The sequence below is a fragment of the Sphaerodactylus townsendi genome, linkage group LG02 (genome assembly GCF_021028975.2).
Source record: "Sphaerodactylus townsendi isolate TG3544 linkage group LG02, MPM_Stown_v2.3, whole genome shotgun sequence".
Taxonomy (NCBI): Eukaryota; Metazoa; Chordata; class Lepidosauria; order Squamata; family Sphaerodactylidae; genus Sphaerodactylus; species Sphaerodactylus townsendi.
The window spans coordinates 135,046,328-135,068,818 of record NC_059426.1 but is presented as its reverse complement, the minus strand read 5'-3'; the positions used below and the strand labels follow the sequence as shown (position 1 = coordinate 135,068,818).

Below are 22,491 nucleotides of genomic sequence, written 5' to 3'. Positions count from 1 at the left end.
GCTGCAATGATTTGTTAAGTATTACAATCTTATTCATACTTGTCACTCTCACGGTATGTATGTGAAGTTATTTAAACCTAGGTATACTTACCTGGCAGAAATTACTCATAAACACAGCAAGTTTGGTATAAGAATAGGCTGTCCAGATGACAAAAAATGGCCCCTGAGGAGAGATTAAAAAAAAATACTGCAGTGTTCTTAAATGCTGTTTTGTTTTTTTCCCCAATCACTTTATTAGATTTCTTATTTGAGTGACTTCTGAAGAAAATATTATCATCTGCGTTGTTTTCCTCTGATTACCAGAATCGTGTTAGACATAAAAGTCTACTTAAAACTAGTTTACAGTTTAAAGACAGGTTTAATAACAGGTGAACACTAGAAAATATGCAAACAAAATGGCAGACATGAATGACTTCATTTAAGGGCATAATTGCTTCTCATCAACCCAAGAAATCATGCAGAAACAGCCCCTGCTTCACGCAGCCGGGAGAGATGAGAGAAATCACTCAGGCATATATTCTAAATGGAAGGTCCACTCCTGAGCGTCTGCCAGACAACCACTCTATACACAGATCCAAGCTTAAAGACAATAGTCCTTAGAATCACAGTTTATCATAACAGATAATTATACAGCAAGTAAAACAATGAGGGTTTTTGGCCCTTGAATATATAGACTAATTGTAGGCTATGGAGTTCTGCCTGGGAGGCATAAAGCACACACCCCTGTGGGAGTCATTTTCTTAAAGGATTGAGTGGTGTAAATTTGGAGGAAAGAAATTCTGATTGTTGGAGTTCCCTTTTTTAATATTATGCAGTTATTCCTCTCTATCTTTGGCACGTCTGTAAGAATTCCCTTAGTGTTGCAATATTATAACTTTATACTGGGAACAATGTCTTAAAAATCGTTGTAATAAAACATAACAAAACAAAACTGGAATGACATGTTGACACACTAGTAAAATACAACTTAGTAAAATGTCACTCTACTGATCCATGTTCACTTAATCAGATTGTATTTCAGCGCTGTACTTTAGCACATTTAAAAATGAAACTGAAGTATACCCTATATCTTAAATAAAAAATTAATCCGGTATGTGTTTGTTCCATAATTAGTTGGTCTATGACTTAATTTTATTTAATTTTCTGGTGCTTTCTTTCTTTAAAAAAATCTAATAAATAACAAGGGGAGAATTACACAGCTGAAGGAAGGACTGTGAACGTAAGAAACCAACTGACCCCCTTGCTAGGAAACACATGCCCTCGCTCGGCAATGCGTGCAGCACCACTGCCAGCCAATTAACTCAAAGTTGAGTTTTTACTTAAACTTATGACCCTTCAATCCACAGAGCTGGGAGTCACATCTGGTATCACTGAAAGCATCCTCCATTTTTTTTAAAAAAGATCTCAATATTCTTTTCTGTGTGTTTTTAAGGAATGCCACTTTGGAGCCTGTGTTTTTAACTGTTTAAGCCGCATGGTTCATATTGTATTTTCTGTGCTACTGAGAAAGAAAATTAGTCCTCCTAGAAAGAAACAAAGGTAGGGAGAGAGCTTTTATGCATGCAGATTTTGCAGACTCTATAAACGAACATTTCATAAAACATTCCCTTTCCCTTTTCTACTTCTGTACTATACTGTACACAGTACCGCATCATTACATCATGCAGTCTGAGGGCTGGACTAGAAAAGAAAATGAAGGACAAAATTGGAAGGGGTGTGTGCTTGTTATATATTAAAACTGTTCTTGAACAGGGTGAACAAAAAAGGATTGTTTTGTTAAAACAAACTTGTAGTGATTGGAGACGACCAGTAATTTATATATCATATGGATTCCCTCATATACAAAGCACCCTTCTCCAAGCAATCTCCCTCCAGTATCACTGAGTGTATGGTATTCAGTTCACCCACATTAAAAATCTTTAATCATGACTGTCCACATTTTATAGTGATTCCAGAGAGATTTGACTACAAATTAAAATTAGTTTCAATTGTATGTGATTAGTAAAAGTGAGAATATAGCAGAAAATTACCATTTTACATTTTTTAACAAAATGTAGATACAGAATCTCCACCTCTTGAGCATCCCTGTCTCCCTGTTCTATGGAAAATTGCTAATACGGTTGACAGCTGTACATGATCTCTGTAGTCTTCCTGGGCATTAAAAAAATCCATGCACATCCAAATATATATATATATATATCTCCTACCTGCATATTCCAAGCACCAGTATACTTATAGAGTCATATAAATAAGGAATATCCTGTTCTGATTCAAAACAATATCAAAGGGTAATCTACTCTAACAAAAGAAAACCATACTGTGGTACAGCAAAAGTGTGCATCTTTTCACATATGCTGATAAAATGTTAGGCATGAGATACAACAAATTGCCAACGTTTAATGGAAAATAAATGGTAAACATCGTAGAAAGCCAGCCGTTTGACTATCAAATCTTGGTCTAAATGCCCCAACAGTTTCCTGATAAGATTATGCTAGGCTAATTTTTAAAAAATATTTCTAAGTCACACCTTTCAGAAAGTCTGTTCTGTTGTGTATCACACTGACACAGTCACAATGTGTCTAAGCCAGATTAATAAAACAGAGAGCTGAACTCGAGTCTGACTTTTGACATCAACAATCTGACTTCAATATTTCTCTGCTCAAAGAGACTTCTGACTCTTGTCACAGTTTCACTGTGATGGATAGCTTTTCAGCTGCTGACAGCCTGGGCTGATTCAAATAATAAAAAAGTAATCATCTGCAATGGAAGCTGCATAGCTGCTATTTAAGATCTTCCAACTTGGGCACTGAAAACAATGCAGTAACACCTGCAGCATTACATCTCTCTCTCCCCCCCCCCTTTGATGCATTATTATTATTATTATTATTATTATTATTATTATTATTATTATTATTATTATTATTATTATTATAAATCAGCTCTGTTCTGTATTAAAGCTTCAGCTTAGTGTAAGCTTTTGATTACCAATATTATATTCTGTGAACCTGTGCTGAAGCAGAGCTTTATGTAAGCTGTTTGACTTGTCTGATCATCTGGGTTTTCATTGTCATTGCTTGGTAATGACTGAATGTCATACATAATGACATAAAATGAGGCAAAGCCACAGAAGCTGCCAGTCTTAGAGGATCTAAGGGATCATGAGGACAAGCCTGGAAAAGCTTGATTTGTTTGTGCCAACAATATTCATCAGAGGCTTATCTCTCTGGGCTAGTGTTCTCTTGATCTTTCAGTCTGAAATATTCCTTCAGTACCCACTGTAGCTGCTTAATCAGTGTGTTTTATCTCTGACAATTAACAAAATGAGGGAATATCTATATTGGCACTACAAAAAAAAGGTATTAAAATGATGTTTACCATTCTGTGACTAAAACATTTTACTATCCTTTTCCCCCTACATTTGGTTTCTATTTAAGCAACTCAGTAAAATTGTGTTTGCTGCTGTTCAGCACTTGTTCTATACTTTTCCTTAAACAGCATCCCAGGGAAATAAATGCGTTGAAATGCTAACCATATTTGGAAACATAGACAATGGCAGATCATATTTACATGCTTCCCTGAAAGAGGCAAGTTTCCTTATTTTGCATCTAATTAAAAGTTTGTAAGAAATGTGGTAGATTTTTGGGGGTGTAAATTAAAATTAATTAGCGTTATTAAGCAGCGATGAAAAGAAAGATTTGTGAAATAGTGAGAAATATTATTTAAACCCTAATGGAATTCAGTGAAACCCACAGGTCTATTACAGGCCTCGGATTTGCCAGGATCACTGCAGGGAATCTAACATTAATAAGCACACTGGTAATTAAATCATTTGTTACTTTGTCTGTAATGTTGTAATGTTTCAGTGATACTCTGTCAGAGCTCTTTGTGCAGATCAGAGCTAATCAAAGGTAATCAATTTTCAGCATTTGAGAAATCTGTAAATGATTATACATTCATCAGATCATTTAGTGGAGTGCAGGGAAAGTGCAATGCAATTAATCTTCCTGCATGAGGAGGAATTACCACCACAGAATTCAACAGTTATAATTAATTTCATTGTCTTGCTGTGAATTTTGATTGCTTTTCTTTGGACTGTATAGCACAAATGATGATTCATTGCAAAGTATTTGCAAAGCAAACACACCAGTGTGCTATGCAAATTAAAGTAGCTATATAACAGATAGATTTCAAACTTCCTATTTACTCGGGGTTGTTGAGTACTAATTTGCCAAATAATTGCTTGTTAACTTTATACTCTCTTCTCTTGAATATTGAGACCAGTAGTCAATATAAATAGAAAGCACTTGCACTGGTGTATCCCAGAGTATCTCCCCTCAAATATGAGGAAGTTTTGAGGGTGGTATTACAAGGATTTCATAAAAATGTGTATGGATTTTTTAAATGCCCTTCAGTGCTGTGATCATGCCACTCCCTCACCCAAACCAGGACTTCCTGTAGCACTAAAATAATTCCAAATTTATATTTTCAAAACGCCTACGGCATTAATAATTCTAGCAGGATACATATTAAAAAACACACCTTTCTTAGAGATTAATATGCAACAGCTTAAAGATCTGAGTAAAACCTGTATTTTGCGTCATCGACAAAAACAATCATCCTGTTCAAATGCTTTCCTATCCAAGAATGAAGAGTTGCTATAGAAAAAATTTAAAAGAACAAATTATGAATTAATTGAACCCCATTACAGTGAATTCAATCTTTCCTGCATGTGAAAGGAACTCAGAAGAAAGTTTTGTAGGGAGAAGGAAGTCACATAAGAGGTAACGTTAAAAATTAGCCAACATGGCTCTGGCCCAGGAAACTGGTTTTGCTTGAAGCTTTAATTTGTGAGACGATTAATATGTAGAACAAAAGTATGTAGCAGTGTGTAAGAAAGACATACAAAATATGAAAAATGATTCATCCCCTCCCCCCAAAAACATCTGTATAATATTTGGGGTAGTATTATTATAACCCTGATTCAAAACAAATGGGAGGAGCAGAAAGCCTTAACAAGTTCCTTTGGCCATCAACAAAATGGACATTATTGTACATAAAATAAGTGTAGATTCTATGGTATAATTCAAGGGTTTTAATGTATGTTATGCAATTATTAGATCAACCAAAGCAAATTTGTGTGTAGATACCTTCCGCATGTGATACCTTGTTATTTCAGATAGCTTCTGAGGTTGATTATAGCAGGAGGTGCTATTTAGCTAGTTTGTCTTGTTTAGTATGCAACTGATTAAATTAGTTTTATTTGTATGGATATTGGGATTTTTTCAAACATTTTTTGTAATTTGACCTTATTGAAAACCATCTTGAAGACCTTTGGAAAGTTGGAATAATGGTATAGGAACACAAAATAAGTGAACTGAAATTTACAGCTTCAGTTTGGCAATAACTACAGTGAATTGCTTTCTGCTCCTGAAAAGCAATGGCGGCTGAATGGAAAACACCTCAAGTGTTCAAATAGTACATGATGTGCAGTAGCACTATTGGTTATTGTTTGGGAAAGGTGGAATGGCATACTATATGTGTAGATTTCCCAGAGTATTTAGCTGAATAGAACACTGTGTGTACAACAAATAATTAATGGATGGATTTAGATACACCAATATTCATTGGAATCAGCAGACAACACATCACCCCAATTTTGATACCATGTGTATGAAAGGACCTCCCATAATGGAGGTACTATCTGTGTGCACACAGAGCATTCTGAAAAATATCAAAAGTTCATATCAGTTATAGGGGAGAAGGAAAAAGATTTATACCGCTCCCCTTTCCTCAGAACAGCTCATACCACTTCCCATTTTGTTCCCATGTAGGATGTCCGCTTTAATTGTACAACATTTTACATGTTACAGATATTTCTTTTAAGACGTTTTATTACAATTTTAATTTTTTAATTACAGTTCTTAAGTCTTAAAATGAAGTCCTTCACAGACTCTTCTTAAAGGAAAAATCGTCACTGAGAAGTCATTGCATTTTGCAGGGTGGTTTGCCATTGCCTTTCCAAGTTATCTACATTTTACCCCCAGCAAGCTGGGTACTCATTTTACTGACCTCATAGGGATGAAAGGTTGAGTCTACTTTGAGCACACACACATACTCAGATGAGGTCCACCTACTCCAGAATTCTATTTTTCATCATAGTCAACCAGATGCCATGCTGAGAGCACACACAAACAATCTGTGCTCTGCCTATCCTTATCCCCTCTACATTGCAAATAGATTGCGGGGGGAGGGGGAGGAGCTAGGAGTTAGCGCCCAGTTATTAAAAGCTCCCTTTCTTTAGGATTACCAACATGGGACTGGGAAATAGCTGGAGATTTTGAGGGTGGAACCTAGAGAGTGACTTAACTGGGTGTAATGTTATAGACTCCACCATCCAAAGCAGCCATTTTCACCAGGGGAGCAAACTCTGTTACCTGGAGATCCATTCTAATTCCAGGATATCTCCAGAACCTACCTGGAGTCTGGGGATCCTAAGTAATTGATTTCAGTGCAGGCTTCCTTAAAAAATTCCTGGAGATTCTGGGTTGAAGCTTGGGAGGGGAGGTGGCCTCAGAAGGGTATAGTGCTATAAAGTCTACATGTCAAAGGCACCATTTCCTCCAGGAGAACTGGTGTCTGTAGCGTGGAGATAAGGTGTAATTCCAGAGAATCTGCAGCCTCCACCTGGAGGTTGTCAACTTTGTCATAATAATAATTCAAAGTAGGTCCTAAAATCAACAGAGGTATAGCTGAGGATCATCTCAATAGTTCATTTGGAAAATAGTCATCAGACTTTCACATTTGTATTTTGCTATTCTGATGTGAAAAGTGGATGTAAATTGATTTTATTTTATCATGCTTTGCTTGAGGGAAAGTGTGAAAGAGAAAATGGTGGAGGGGGGGCTGTCAGATTAATAATTCCAAAGGGTGTTCCAATGGACTGATCAAGGATTGCTCCAGAGGTAATATTTTTTCCACATGTTACCACAGGAGTGTTGCTAGGGCAGTCTACATTACTTGTTTTAAGTATTAGTGTGCCACCCTCCCCCACTTTTTGACCTACCGTCTCTGGCAGCTCAGTTCATTTGGCTTCAGCCATGTTGGCAATACAAGCTTACATATTTAACTTCCTTTTACTTGTGTTGTAGTTATTATTATGCTTTTATTTTGTAGAGTGATCTCTTATTATTTCTGAAGTGTACATTTCTGCCAAGTTTTCTGTGTGCTTCAGGAGCAAGAGTGTTGCCCACAGCTCTGTGACTCTTTGTTGAAGCTGCAGGAAAGAAAAGAAATAGTATAAAAGCTTGATGGCCTCTGTGGATAGGAAACTCATTATGATCTCCAGCCCTCTGTTTTATTCCTAGCCACGTTGCCCTGTGGGATTTCAGTGTCTTGCAGGATGAAACCAGCAGGACTCATTACTTTTAAAACAATGTTTAGAGTCCTATTGGTGCTGGAATGTTTCTGCCAGTCAGGTAAAGAACCTAGGTCTTTATCCTTCCCAGAACAATAACCATGCAGTTCAGAAACTCCCTGGAAAAGTCATGCCTTTGAATATAACTAACTGCAGGTGTTGCTCTCCAAAGACTCTTGGTACACCCTTCCAGGCAAACTTACAAAAGAAGAATAGGAAATTCACTTTGGAATTCAAAGACTAAGAGAAATTGAAATAATAGGGACACAATTTTGAGACTTCCTACATTTTTCCCATGAACTACAAACCATGACTAATACCCTGAAGGAGGAGGGCCCAAAACAATTCCTTTTCCTTCAACATGTTTATAGAATTCATTGTGTTAGATTAATAAGCCTCTTGACCCCACCTTGTTTTAAGGCTACAATTCATTGGTTTGTGATAAAGCAGTTCAGACCAAATGGATATGAGCTCACTCTCAGTGTCATTAATTAGAAATGTCTCATAATGGTCACAGTAGCCAAAGTAAGAAAATAAATTATTATCTATGGTTATTTATTTGGACTGTGTAGTGTGTGGGTGGGTTGCATCTAGCTGATGTGTTCCAGGGACCAACAACTGAAGCGCATGAATAAAAATAACATTCAGCAGTAATAAAATGAAAGCACAGCATCAAAAGCATTTTGATTTTTAAAAAATCATGATTTGAAATTAGATTAAAAATCATTGTCAAACTACAGCTATTCTAAAAACAGTAAACAGCACCAGGTTAAAAAACAGAGTAATCGGTTCCCTGAACATTTATTAAAATAAAAATGTCTCCACCAAATTATGGCAAGCTTCTTTGTAGAGAAAATGTCACAGAAGAAGAACTACCATTTAAAAGTCCCATTGTTTCTTGCTATCAGCATGGCTTAAGACTAGGAGTTGCTGCAATTGTCATAAACTGGTAAAAGGCACACTTTGGTAAAATTGTCATAAACTGGTAAAAGGCACACTTTGCTGTCCAGAAGCTGCTAGATCAATAAGTGCCCCCATTCTATCCCTTGGATGACTCTGTCCAGAACAGGAGAAATAGATCTATCCAGACCTAGCAGGAATGAATTCACATTATCCTTGAAAATCTATACAATTACACTTCAAAATATTCCATTTTCACAATAGCTCTACTCTGATTTTTATTTTATGAAGACCGACAAAGTGTTTGAAAAAGAATTTAAATTCCAAGTCTGAGCTGTTTTCAGTTTTGATATGTAAACCACATTGAGTCTGGTCATTAGGATATAAATATTCTAAATATTCTGTTACGGCCTTAACAGGGGAAGGGGATTTAGGAAAGGGATTCTCCACCAGCTGCTAAGAGTGTAACAGCACACGTTTAGAATTTTAAGTAGCACAGGGGAATAAAAGCTAAAACTCACATTGGCTGTGAGAGATTGGCCGAGAGGATCTTTGGGACTATGTCTACGGGGAAGGAATTCTGGCAAAGAATATTCCACAGAGGAGCACAAGAGTCCTAATTGAGTTTAAATGTTTTATATGAATTTGGTTCAAAAATACATACACACAGTAAGGCACAAGAGTGCATACATTCAAGTTCCTAGTACATAAGCAGGTTTGAAAGATAGATTTGGAAGATAGAGGAGGAATGGGGTTTTTTGCAGGGTAATATGTTACCTAACGATTCTTGAGAGTAGACGAAGTAGAAGGCAGGGATTCCACGCCAGCACAGAAACCCAGTGAAGACGATATCGTGTCTCAACACCAATAAGACCAAGGGAGGAACATGTGGCAATGAGCAAAGTGCTCCAGGTGAACTAAACTTTTATAGGGCAGATCGTTCCTTGGCGGGAAAAGGAACCAATCAGAGCAAGTTTTACTTCTGCAGCATCTGTGCTGGATTTGGGATGCTGACTTCGATGAGTCAGCTCACCTATTGCTAACCCCATGACAATAGGGCCAAATTACATTATCAAGCTGAATGAGGGAGGGCTGCAATGCTCCCATGCAGATTAACCCTGTAGGGTCACTGCCCAAGATATTCAGATTTTTAGCGCTGGCTTGAGACCTTTAGGACTTGCATGGGAGAGGTAAAGGTTTTTAGGAGAACCATTACAAAAGGAGAGCAGTAAGTATTTGCTGCTGACCTTCGTTTCCAATGCAAACTAAAGAATACAGTATCTGTTGGCAGGGTGACTTTCCATATCCTCTGTTTCTATAGCAAGGTGTGGTAATCAAGCATGCTAGTGACTCAAATGAGACCTCCAGGATACCAGGAGTAACTCATTATCTTAATTCAGCTTTTGTTAAAGTAGTTTTGACCTTTAGTTTGTGGTCATGTGATCATGCGGCTACCTACACCCAGAGGAGTGCTTTTGGCAACTGGCTTTTGCCAATATGATTTTTAAAGCAGAAATATAATATAATATAATATAATATTCTGGGGGTGTCAGGGGCCATAACAATATCAATGAATCATTAACACAAAACAAATCCACAACCACAAAAGAAGGGTAAAACAGCAGCAGTAAATCATGCCAGGGCAAATAGAAAATCCCCACAAGCAAAATCTAAACCAAACAACAATTCAACATTTCATAATTGTTTTTAGGAATGTCATTAAAAACATGCAAAAATTGTAAGGACTTTGTCACTTGGTAATCAGGGTGATTATGTATCTTTAATAATGGCCTTTGCAACAGAATTGCCCTAACAAAGCTGGTGAATAGCATAATGACTGAAAATGTGAGCTATTGCTTTCAAAGAAAACTATGTATTTGAACAATAATGCAAGTTCTGTTGTGCACTACAGTAAGTGGACTGAGATGTCAGTCTTTGATCCTGTCCGCCATGTTCACAATGGGACTCAAGACTAAAAGATATAGATAACAGGATACCAGGCCAGAAAATAAAGACCACTGCTACTGCTAGTTTTTACCCCATTTAACAAGCACGCCTACTATGTTAAATGGGGAATGTCATACTGGTGTGGGTCTGCATGCAGCAATTTCATTAAAACCTTTCTTACCACATGACATATTACAGGCTTTTTCAGGCCCCTTCCACACAGGCAAGTTGCAGTCAGGGTAAAGTAACCTGCGTTGCTGTCCGGGCATTCACATGCCTCCATGCAGGCATGCTTTCCACCCTTAAAACTTGCAAACTTCACCCTGCAGAAAACAGGGAATGGTGAGCTTTATTACTTTATGGTGATTGATTACTTGAGAAGGTAAATTCTCACTTAGGCACTGGGAAACAATTTGCTCACTCTAATCTCTTTCTCTCTCACACACACACACTTTTTAAATAGAAAATCAGGGGGCATCAAGGGGATTTGGGGGGATTTCTAAAAGTCACAAGTGCAACAAGGAAAGATCTGACAAGCATTGTGTTGGTCAGGTTGGCAGAAAAGTATGAATTCCTGGAATTTTGTGTTGGTACAAGTTGCAGACAGTTGTGACTGGGTAAAGACCAAATACTAATTTTAGTGAATATAACTCTGAATAAAATAATGGAATATATATTTTCTGGTTTTGTTCAAAGAAATAAAAAGTAACCCTGTCCAGGATAGTCCAGGTTTGCCCAATCTCATCAGATCTCAGAAGCTAAGTAGGATTGGCCTTAGTATTTAGATAAGAGATCATGAAGGAATACCAGGGGTGTGAAATAAAGGCAAGCAATGACAAACCATCTCTTACCTTGAAAATCCTATGGGGTCACCATAACTCAGCTGTAACTTGATGGTAATTAATTAATTAAAATAACCAAGAAAGCAAAATGTTGTATGATCTCTCTTTATCAGAGCAAGGAAACAAAATGGAAAAGGATGTGGTTAAAGATGTAAAGATAGCGCTTAAGGGGTGAGGCCAAAGGGATGGGGTGTGGTTAGAGGAAAAGGGACTGCACAAGAAGTACTCTGTCACTCAGGGCCCATGAACAATCATTTCTGTTCTGCAAATGTTTCTGTTCTGACACAAAAAACTATCATTGTCTACACAAAAAAAACTGGGGTTGTACAGCAACACATAAAATTATTCCAGTTGCAATCTTAATAGAACATACTTCTAAGCGAAATGATTTCTCTCAGATGAAAAGGTCTCATAAAGTTCATCTAGAGATGATTCATAAAGCAGCAAGAAAGATCACTCCTTTGGGACAGAAAACTAAATACATTAGGTGCCTGTCATCATTGCAGGAGAATTAATATAAATTATCTTTATCAATAAAAGTGTAAATATGTGACAACAAACATCTGTGTTGCTAGTGCTAAGATTATGAGCTATTAAATATTCTCTCCTGTGTTAGTTAAAATTAATTTAGGCTTGCTGACTGCAATAGGACAGTTTTAATGCTAGATGATGCAGCAAGTACATGTTTTTCAGTGTCATTTATGCAACAAAATGAAGTCCACTTTCTTGGGTGTCTCTTTCGTATTATAACCATTTATTTTATTTACAAAGTCTACATGCTGCCTTTCTGCCTTTACAAGGTGGCCAACAATTTAAAACATACTTAATTAAAAACCATATTTTTAAATCATTGAAATCAACCATTCCAAATATACATCATTAGACCAATTTAAAATGTCAACGCATGCACAGCATAAAGGCAGCAATTAAAAAATTGAATCATTGAATCATAGAATAATAGAGTTGGAAGAGACCACAAGGGCCATCAAGTCCAACCCCCTACCATTCAGGATCACACAATCAAAGCACTTCTGACATACGATCATCCAGCCTCTGTTTAAAAATCTCAAAAGAAGGAGACTCCACCACTCTCCAAGGCAGTTAATTCCACTGTCAAACAGCCCTGACAGTCAGGAAGTTCTTCCTAATGGAATCTCTTTTCCTGCACCTTGAATACATAGCTGTTTTTGCACAGCCCAATAACAGCGCACCAGGGATGGTAAAAACACCGTCCCTGGGGTGCTGTTCGCACAGTAGGTGCTGCTGCATCGCAGCAATGCTGTGCTCATGCTGGCCAAGCAGCGTGAAAATGCTGCTTTTGAACCTCAAGTGGCGACTTCCACCTGCTGCCGTGCGAATGGCAGCGGGTGGAAGGCGGTGTTTTCCCCCCGCCTTCCCCAAATGGCTCTTACCTTCTCCTGGCTTCTGTCATATTATGGAGGCCAGGGGACATTGCTCTGGCCGCAGGGGCATGTCCCTTGGCCTCCACAACGTGATGGAAGCCAGGAGGAGGTAAGAGCCTTCAGTAATGGCACAGCCTGTGTGAAGGCTACGCCGTCGGCTGCACACCCAGCAGAACAGTCCATGCGAATGGTCCCAGGGGGTGCATTGGCATAAACTATGCAGATGCACCCCCACTCAGCTGGCAGTGCAGAAACAGCCCATGACTCTGTGTCCTATTCTCTGAGGCAGCAGAAAACAAGCTTTAAATATCTGAAGGGATGTCATGTCGAAGAGGGAGCAAGCTTGTTTTCTGCTGCCTCAGAGACTAGGACCCAGAGTCTCATAGCTATCATATAACCTTCGCTTCTTCAGACTAAACATCCCCCGCTCCCTAAGCCTCTCTTCATAGGGCATGGATTCCAGACCTTTTACCTTTTTGGTTGCCCTCCTCTGAACACATTACAGCTTGTAAAAATCCTTCTTAAATTGTGGTGCCCAGAACTGAACACAATACTCAAGGTGAGGTCTGACCAATACAGAGTAGAGTGGTACAATTACATCCCTTGATCTAGACACTATAATCTTATTGATGCCACCCAGAATTGCGTTGGCTTTCTTGGCTGCCATATCACACTGCTGACTCATGTTTTGTTTGTGGTCTACTAAGACTCCCAGATGCTTTTCACATGTACTATTGTCAAGTCAGGTGTCACCCATCCTATATCTGTGCATTTCATTTTTTCTGCCAAAGTGTAGAATCTTACATTTATCTCTGTTGAAATTCATTTTGTTTGTTTTGGCCCAGCTGTCTAATCTGTCCAGGTCATTTTGAATCCTGTCCCTGTCCCACTGGGTATTAGCTACCCCTCCTAATTTAGTATCATTTGCAATATTGATTAGCATGCTGTCTATTTCATTATCCAAGTCATTGATAAAAATATTGAATAGCATTTGGCCCAGGACAGAACTCTGAGGCACTCCACTACTCGCTTCTCTCAAGGATGAAAATGAGCCACTGATGAGCACTCTGGCCAGTTAACCAATTACAAATCCATCTAACAGCTTGTTTGCAAGAATATCATGGGGCACCTTTTCAAAGGCCTTTCTAAAATCAAGAAATGCTATGTCCACAGCATTCCCTTCATCTACCAAGTTGGTCACTCTATCAAAAAAAAGAGATAAGATTAGTCTGGCATGACTTGCTTTTGAGAAACTCATGTTGATTTTCAGTGATCTCATTATTCCCTTCCATGTGCTTACAGACTGTCTCCTTAATGATCTGCCCTAGAATCTTTCCTGGTATTGATGTCAGGCTGACTGGGCGGTAGTTATTTGGGTCCTCTTTTCCCCCCTTTTTGAAGATGGGGAGAACATTAGCTCTCCTCCAGTCCAATGGGATTTCTCTTGTTCTTCAGGAGTTCTCAAATATTATAGCAAGTGGTTCTGAGATTACTTCTGCCAGTTCTTTTAATACCCTGGGATGTAGTTCATCAGGCCCTGGAGATCTGGATTCATTTAAAGTATTCAGGTATTCCTGTACTAGCTCTTTATGTATTCTGTGATGAACTTCTCCTACTGTATCTTCTGATCCATCTCTCCCCGCCCCCGCCCCTCCTCCATTGAGCACTGTTTTTCTTTTGGGAAAAACCCGAGGCAACGAAGGTGTTGAGTAATTCTGTCTTTTCTGTGTCCCCTGTTAGAATTTTACCATCTTCTCCACGCAGTGAACCTATCATATCCTTTCTCTTCCTTTTGCTACAGACATAGCCAAAAAAGCCCTTTTAATTGTTTTTAACATCTCTCGTCAGTCTGAGCTCATTGTGAGCTTTAGCTTTTCTGACTTCCTCCCTACATTGACTTTTGTTGTGGAGTACAATACAGTCAAAGAGATGGAAAGAACCTGTTATGTTCTCTAATCCATCTCCTTGCTCAGTTCAGGAAAACTGAAACTAGAGCATTCCCAACAGATGCTGTCCAACCTCTCCTTGAAGCTCCAGCAAAGGATACCTCCCAACACTCATCTGATAAGCAACTGATTTCATTGTCAAACTTCTTTCAGTTAGGTACTTCCTCCTTGCGTTCAACTGAAATCAACTCTCTTACAATTTACACACCTCTTAAACACATAACATTTGAATTTGGGATTTGGGCATGCCAAAGAGACTTTTGAGTATTTTTGTTCCTCAAACAACAGTTGAACATACTATTTTTGGAGGCGTTTACCTCTGTACTGCACAATTTGAACCCCTATTGAACAAGCTTGCTGTTCTGCTGTTATTGCAACATTTAAATACTGACTCTGTATCAGCTGTGAGTTAGTTTCTTAACCCCATCTTCCCTGGAAACTTCATGGCGTCCCAGCAAGGCTGGAATGGAATGCAGTTTCCCAGGATAGGACATCAAGAGCCTGGGGCAGGCCAAAAGTGAGTTTTTTTTTAAAAAAAATTGATTCCTAAAATTTTTAAAAATTAGTTTCTATAAGCCACCATGAATGTGGGAGAAGACAAAGTACATTTTTAGAAAAAAAATGCCAAAAGAAATGTTGTAGCTCAGTATTGTCCACTGTAACCAAAAACAATTTCCCAGTGTCCCAGGCAGAGAAGATTCTTTCAAGTGAAATTATCCACAATTGAAAATGGAACCTTTGATACATAAACTGCCTCTGAGCCACAGTACAGCTATTACCATGGCTGGCTGCCTTCAAATGTTCCATAACAGTGTCAGAAGGCACGGTCTTCTGTGCTACTTGGTAATGTTTACATCAGTCATTAACTGGCTCTGCATATATTTTTAAAAATAAGTAAGGAAAGTCTTATGTATGTTGCACTTCCTTTTCCTACACTTTCCTATGCTCTCCAATACATCTTTTCTTCCACCCATTTAAATGTGAAGGTGTCAGGTCCAGAGACAGCAGATGAGGGGATTTGGTAGGCTAAGGTTGTGATGGTGTAAACTGTCAGTTGCCAGTGAAATTCCCATACTTACCCAGTGGAATTAATGGGAAAAAAATGATGAGGATGATATCAGCACATCTAGCAATACTCTAGCAATTTTCCCAATATCTATGGTAAAGATCACAGAGATTAGCAGAATTCCTAGTTCATAGCTTGGTGCTGTCTGTACCAGCTCTTCACCCAAAAGTAACATCACTACATTGTGCAACACTGCCCTCCCACATCGTGCCTTACTTCCCAAAGATCTGAGGAATTCCAGGCAAACACCTGGCAACCAGTGATGGGATTCAAATAATTTAACAACTGGTTGTTTACAAGCACCATTTTAACAACCAGTTCTGCCGTAGTGGTGCAAACCTGCTGAATCCCACCACTGCTGGCAACCCTGGGAAAGGAGATGTTGCACATAGGTCACATATTTCCTTTCTCTCATTAAAAGCACCTTGAGTTTTTGTCAATACTAGGGCTAGATTTTAACTTGATGAGTAACTTACATGAGTAAGCAAGGCGTGGTGGTTACAGTATCAGGTCTTTGAGATCCAGATTCAAATTTCCACTCTGTAGTGGATGCTCAACTGGGTGACTTTAGGCCACTCAGTTTAGTCTACCTCACAATATTGTTGCTGTGATGATAAAATGGAGGAGGGGAGAATGATGGCATAATTTCCATTTGGTCCCAATAGGAAAAGAAGTTGGTAATAAGCATCAAAATATGTACATCTTTTTCTACTAGCACTTTCTTGCTTTTCATTTCCTTTCTGGAAATGGAGCAGGGGATGGGAAAAAAGTATATTTGGAAAAAAAGGTGAAAAGTGATATTTCTGCAACAGGTGGGTTGCTCTTTTAAATAGTGTTCATTTGGAACTCATATTTTCCCCTCCAGAATGTCTTTAGATGTAGACCCTGGAACATATCTACTGGAAGGTGCTATTTTTTGCAGTCTTTTCAGAACTGAACTTTGAATATTTTTACTCCTTGCTGACACATTTATTTACCATTAATGTTTTTGACATGTTGTCTCATTGTTGTTTAAAACCAATTCAGTTCTAACCCATAATATAGGTGCAAACATCTGTTGTTTACTCTGAAATGATGAACATTCTCATATAAAACTTCCTTATATAAGAACATATAATGAAAGAACTGCCTAGTGCAAAACCAAATATGAATTCACTGCCTTTAAAAAGTTTATTCATCTAGTGATACTTTTAAGGAACTATTAAAATGGTGCCATTTTTCATGTCTTTAGTCTGGGTGCCTATACCCCTAGAAGGAAATCCTACTAAGTTCATTGTGGGTTACTCCCAGAAAAGGATAGGCAGGATATGAAAGTGGGCATTATTTCTGACATCAGTGGGCATTATTTCTAAATAAATATGCTTGGCAATTCTCCCACATATCTTAATTCCACAGTTGTATAGGCACCTGCCACCAAATTAACTTTAATGGCAAGCTTGCTCCAGCCTTTCAGTATCGATTTGTCCCACAAATCTCAATCCTGTTGTAGGTTCATAAGAGCGAAGAACTTCATAACAGGGTTGAAAATCCAGGTTTGTGGTATTTCCTTGTTGTTCATGTTGACTTGGCTGTCGATTGTACTACTGATTGGCTGTTTAATGGCAGTCTGTATTTGTGTCGAAACCCTAAGCTTATACAAACTCATTCCGTTTGTGCAAGTAATTTTAGTCTCTTCCCCTGCACCAAGTGACCCTCTTGAACAATATAACCCTGCAACAAGAAGAGGGAACCAGTCAACGTTCAATTAACTAACTACATCACAGGCCTTTAGAGTCACTGGATGAAAATCTTTCTCAGTTTTATATCAAGTAGTATACCGGGGATTAGGTTTCCCTGTATAAAATAGCTTTGCAAAAGACCATGACAAAAATTGTAAATAAATAAAAAAGTTGCATGGAAAGGCATTATTTTGATCAGGGTTCTGACATGGGGTGGATGGCTGGGGAGTGGAGGAGGAACTTATTTATTTATGTATTTATTTGTTTATATTTAATCATATTTATTAATCTTGCTTAGCTTTCCCAAAATGTATATGTATTCTTTATTTATATCTGGCCTGTTTCCCCAGTGGGGAGGGGACTAAAAGTGGTGTACATTGTTCTTTTCCCTTCATTTTATGCTCACAACAATCCACTGAGATAGGCTAGGTTGAGAGTGTGTGACTAGATCACTTAGCAACCTTTCATGACAAAGTGGGGATTCAAACCTGGATTTCCCAGATCCTAATCTGACACTTTAACCACTATACCATACTGGCTTTTTAATTAACTTACAAAACTGCTTCTATCCAGTTTTTGTCCTTCTCAAAAGATCTGATACTCTCCAAAGCTGCTGTTGATTTCAGTAAAGAAAAAGATGGACTCCCATTGTGCTTGTCTTTCCCCCACAAATAGTGGCTAATATTAACTCCTGGAGTGGGATTCCCCTCCCCCCAACAAACTGGTAAAAGGGAAAGAATTAAATCCCTCTTCCTTCTGTCTTGGCCCAGTTCCAAATTACCTCTCTATCCAATTTTACCTCCATAATGCTTGCAAATATATGAGTAAGTAGCCGTACCCGGCCATGCATTGCTGTGGCCGAGTCTGGTGAAGTGGGAAAGAAAGAAAAGTGAAAGCACAAGTTTTCCCCTCACTTCCCCTTCCCTCCCTTGCATGCCACCCCTCCCTCCCCTCTCCCTCCCTCCGCTAGGGTGGGTGGGCCATGTCCAGATACTGGGTCCCCTCCCTTCCCCCTCACCCCTCCTCTCTGTCCCCCTCCCTTTCATGCCACCCCCCCTCCCCTTCCCAGTGAAATTTGGGAATCGTACATAGATCGTAAATCGGAAACATTGAGATTTAATCGTAAAATAGTGAGTATAGCGTGTGTTGCTGTAACGTCCACCAAATGGCGCTATTTTGTAAAAAAGCATGGTTTTACCTGTCACACGTATCATAGTATAATATTTGGGTGCTGTGTGGTTTCCAGGCTGTATGGCCGTGTTCTAGCAGCATTCTCTCCTGACGTTTCGCCTGCATCTGTGGCTGGCATCTTCAGAGGATCTGATGTTGGAAAAGCAAGTGGAGTATATATCTGTCCAGGGTGTGTGGGGAGTGTCCAGGGTGGGTGGGGACACCCTGGACAGATATATACTCCACTTGCTTTTCCAACATCAGATCCTCTGAAGATGCCAGCCACAGATGCAGGCGAAACGTCAGGAGAGAATGCTGCTAGAACACGGCCATACAGCCCGGAAACCACACAGCACCCAAGTGATTCCGGCCGTGAAAGCCTTCGACAATACATAGTATAATAGTTGGTATATAAAAATACACAGGTATTCGAATGCAACGTTGTGTCAAAATTCCAAACCAATCGGTGAAGAACTTTCAGAGATTTAAGATTTTGAACAAACGAACATTTACATTTTTATTTATATAGAAGATGATGCTTGTATGATTGGGCTAAGCATAGTCCATAACCTCTATTGCTAAGCAATGACTAAGGGAGGTGACCCAATATTGTCTGACTATAGGATGCCACTTGGTTGCAGTGGATAAGGGCAATTTGGGGCAGGGATGTGCATGCACAGAGCTGCTTGGCCAGAAGACCCAGGCACAGGTAAATAATATCAGAATGCTCACCAGTCTTCTTTTGTTCCTTAATATGTAACCTAATGTTCTGATGAAACTGTGTATTGAAATTAGCACTGAGGATTACTATGAGCCTGTGTGGCAACTCTCAGTCATCGTCTGCTCTGCCCCTGCAAGCCCCTTGTGCACTGTGATCTCACTCTAAAACCTTTTGGAAGTCCTTGATTCTGCAGTCCTCAATTTAGGATTGCTTGCTATGAAAAAGCATGAGCAGCTTAGATGCAGTGCATTTTGTGCAGCTTTTACCTGTAGCTGTTAAGCAGAACTGCAGGAGAAAGTGGAAATGGCAAAAAAATCTCTGAAATCCTGTTTTCAGATATGACTAGAAATTCACAGTATTACATACTGTTCTTAATTCTGTCATTTGTTTGCAAAATGAAGCCCAGACTTTAAATTTGCAGTTGTCACTTTAAATTAGACCTCCTAGTTTTTTATAAGATCAATACTCTGGGTGTTATTTTCCCCCCTTTTCTTTGAGTCATCTTGACTGATAATGTAAGCACAGGATTCATATGTACATGCTGTATTGCCAATCTGTGAGTCTCACATTTGGCCACTTCTCTTTTGCATATTTAGTACTTGCAATCTCACTTCCAAAGTTGGCTGCTACTTTTTTTGGAGAGTATTGCACGTGGATAGAAATGTCACAAACTAGTTTCATACACGAATACTAGGAATACAATAACTTTGTCTAACAGGATTAAACATTGCATTGCCTCACAAAGGTGAGGACAGTATGCTCATCTTTTTTTCCCTATAATTGCCTGTGGGAAGAAAAATATTCATAGTAACATGCTAAACTGGGGTCTTTGGGGCTTTTATCTATCATAAGTATATTTTAAAATGTATGTCTCTTTTCCTTGGACTGTGGTAATTTAAGTTAAAGATAGAATAACTTAAGTAGTTGCTGCTGAAAATGGTAGATCTTTGCTGAGTTCCCTTCTTATATCGGAACATCTGTTTCTGTGACATTACCATGTCTACATCATTTGTTGCTGCTGGGCGGCAGGTGAGAGTTGGGTAGGAAAAAATTATGAAAACATGACACAAATATGTGTGCTTCAATATTAGAAAGTTTAGAGGGGGAAGCTCATTGTTTCAACGGAATTTTCCTTAATAGTAATGACCATGATCCTAAGGGCACTCTTTTATTAATATGGTATCCCATTTATGGATTACCTCATGACCAGTGTGTACAAAAGTCAGATGGGGAGGCATTTCAGAACTTATAAGGCAATTGAATTGAAAGGATTTTCTCTATTGCCTTCCTGCTCTGATACATCCCCCACAAACACCTGACAGTGAAGATGCCTTTATTACATTAAAATGTGCACAACAACTATATTTGCTTTTGTCTCTTATTTGCATATTGCTCATAAATTTTACCTACAAGATATAGCTGATTTGCATTCATCTTGCTTCCTTGTGAATAAAACACATAACCTACGCAAGGACGTGTATAATTTCTCTAGCAGAGAGAGATACTTTTAGTTATTATTGCACAGAGATTGCTTCACCATTGCTGTGTTTGCATCACTGTTCTCATTGAGAATCCCAGATTTTGTGGGGGTTTGACAACAAAGGCATCATTGAATTAAAGGAGCTATACACTTTGCACTTCTGCTCATGTTAGCAAAATCACTAAACTTGTCAAAAATTTAAGAGCTGTACTTTAAATATTTCTAGTTAAGGAGTCATCTATTAAAGTTCATCTAGACTGGGCATCACCTATAATAGTGGTCTTTTGTATTTATCTTATGTACAGCCGTCTTTTGTATTTATCTTATATATCAAAGTCAACCAGATCTTTGGATATTTAAATATTGTGACAAGAGCTGTGAACCACCAAGACACATCTTTTTACAAATCTGAAAAGGGCCTCAAGTGTGCAGAAAAATGTAAAATCTAAAAAAAATATCCATTGGGGAGCCTGAAAAACTACAAATGATAAAAGAAGCACCTGTAGCTTTAAAAAATAGATTCCCCCAGTGGCCATTGTTAGGCAACCACAGATTCCATACTTGATTCTGTTAGTAAAAGGTATGGAAAGAGGGCAGGGATCTCTTGGCCTATTTTAGCATTTTAGAGAGGACTCACTGGAGCTAGGCCTGGCTAGGGTTGCCAGCTCCAGCTTGGAAAATTCCTGGAGGTGCAGTCTGTGGGCACAGTTTGAGCAGGAGAGAGGTCTCAGCTGGGCATAATTCCATACAGTCCATCCTCAAAGTATCCATGTTCTCCAGGGGGACAGAACTCTGTCATCTGGCATGCAGTTGTAATTCTGGGAGATCTCCAGATCCCCTCTGGAGGCTGACAAACCTAGGCCTGGCAGCAACCACTGGGTGACTTGATGCCACCCAACTTTCATGACTCAAGTAGGCTGGGCTGCTTCCAACTCTTCAACAGCACCACCTTAGGAAAGCCAATGCGATGTAGCTGTTAGAACTCCATAGTAGGGTCTGGGAGACCCAGGTTCAAATCCCCATCTTGCTGTGGAAACTCACTGCAAAATTATGGACCAGTCACATTCTTTCAACCTAACCTACATCACAGGGTTGCTGTGCAGATAGAGGAGAGGAGAGGAGAATAATAACTTTGGCCTTCCCTATTTATTTTATTTTTATTTATTTATTGGTCTTGATAGACTGCCCAACCCCTGAAGGGCTCTGGGCGGTATACAATGAGACATAGAACAAATACAATATAAGATCTCATAAATACAATATAGCAATAAAACATTAAAATTCATTAAAATACATTATAGCAGCAATTTCAAAAATTACAGATAAAAATACATGCACAGATACATGCACAGATGGCGCCCAACCCAAAGGCCAGGAGGGCCAGCACTGCCCAAAAATAGGTGGAATCAGCAATCAGGCAATGGTGAAGATGGTAAAGCTGTCGTGGGGGCTTCAGAGGGGGCAGGCAGTCTGCGGCTGGCATCCCCAAAGGCCCAGTGGAATAACTCGGTCTTACAGGCCCTGCGGAACTCGCCAAGGTCCCGCAGGGCCCGGACAGCAGATGGTAAAGTATTCCACCAGGACGGGGCCAGGGCTGTAAAGGCCCTGGCCCGGGTAGAGGGCAGCTGCATTGACGAGGGGCAGGGGACTACCAGCAAACTGGCCTCTGCTGAACACAGAGGCCTATTCGGGACATATGGGGTTAGACAGTCTCACAGGTATGAAGGCCCCAAGCCACTAAGGGCCTTAAAGGTTAACACCAACACCTTGAAGACGATCCAGAATTCCACTAGGAGCCAGTGCAAATGGTAATATGATCTCTAAAGAAATCACCTGTCAAAAGCCGAGCTGCCGCATTCTGGACCAGTTTCAATTTCCGGATCA

General features: G+C 39.2%; 1 long non-coding RNA gene across 1 annotated transcript; it reads right to left on the bottom strand.

Annotated features, from left to right (window-relative positions):
* Positions 1 to 4,053: 4,053 nt before the first annotated feature.
* On the bottom strand, positions 4,054 to 13,772 carry LOC125427343. Its single transcript, XR_007243672.1, has 4 exons — positions 13,607 to 13,772; positions 13,311 to 13,318; positions 7,819 to 7,823; positions 4,054 to 4,064 (listed from the first exon to the last, which is right to left on the bottom strand). It is a non-coding gene; the product is annotated as an uncharacterized LOC125427343 (long non-coding RNA).
* Between the last annotated feature and the right edge of the window lie 8,719 nt (positions 13,773 to 22,491).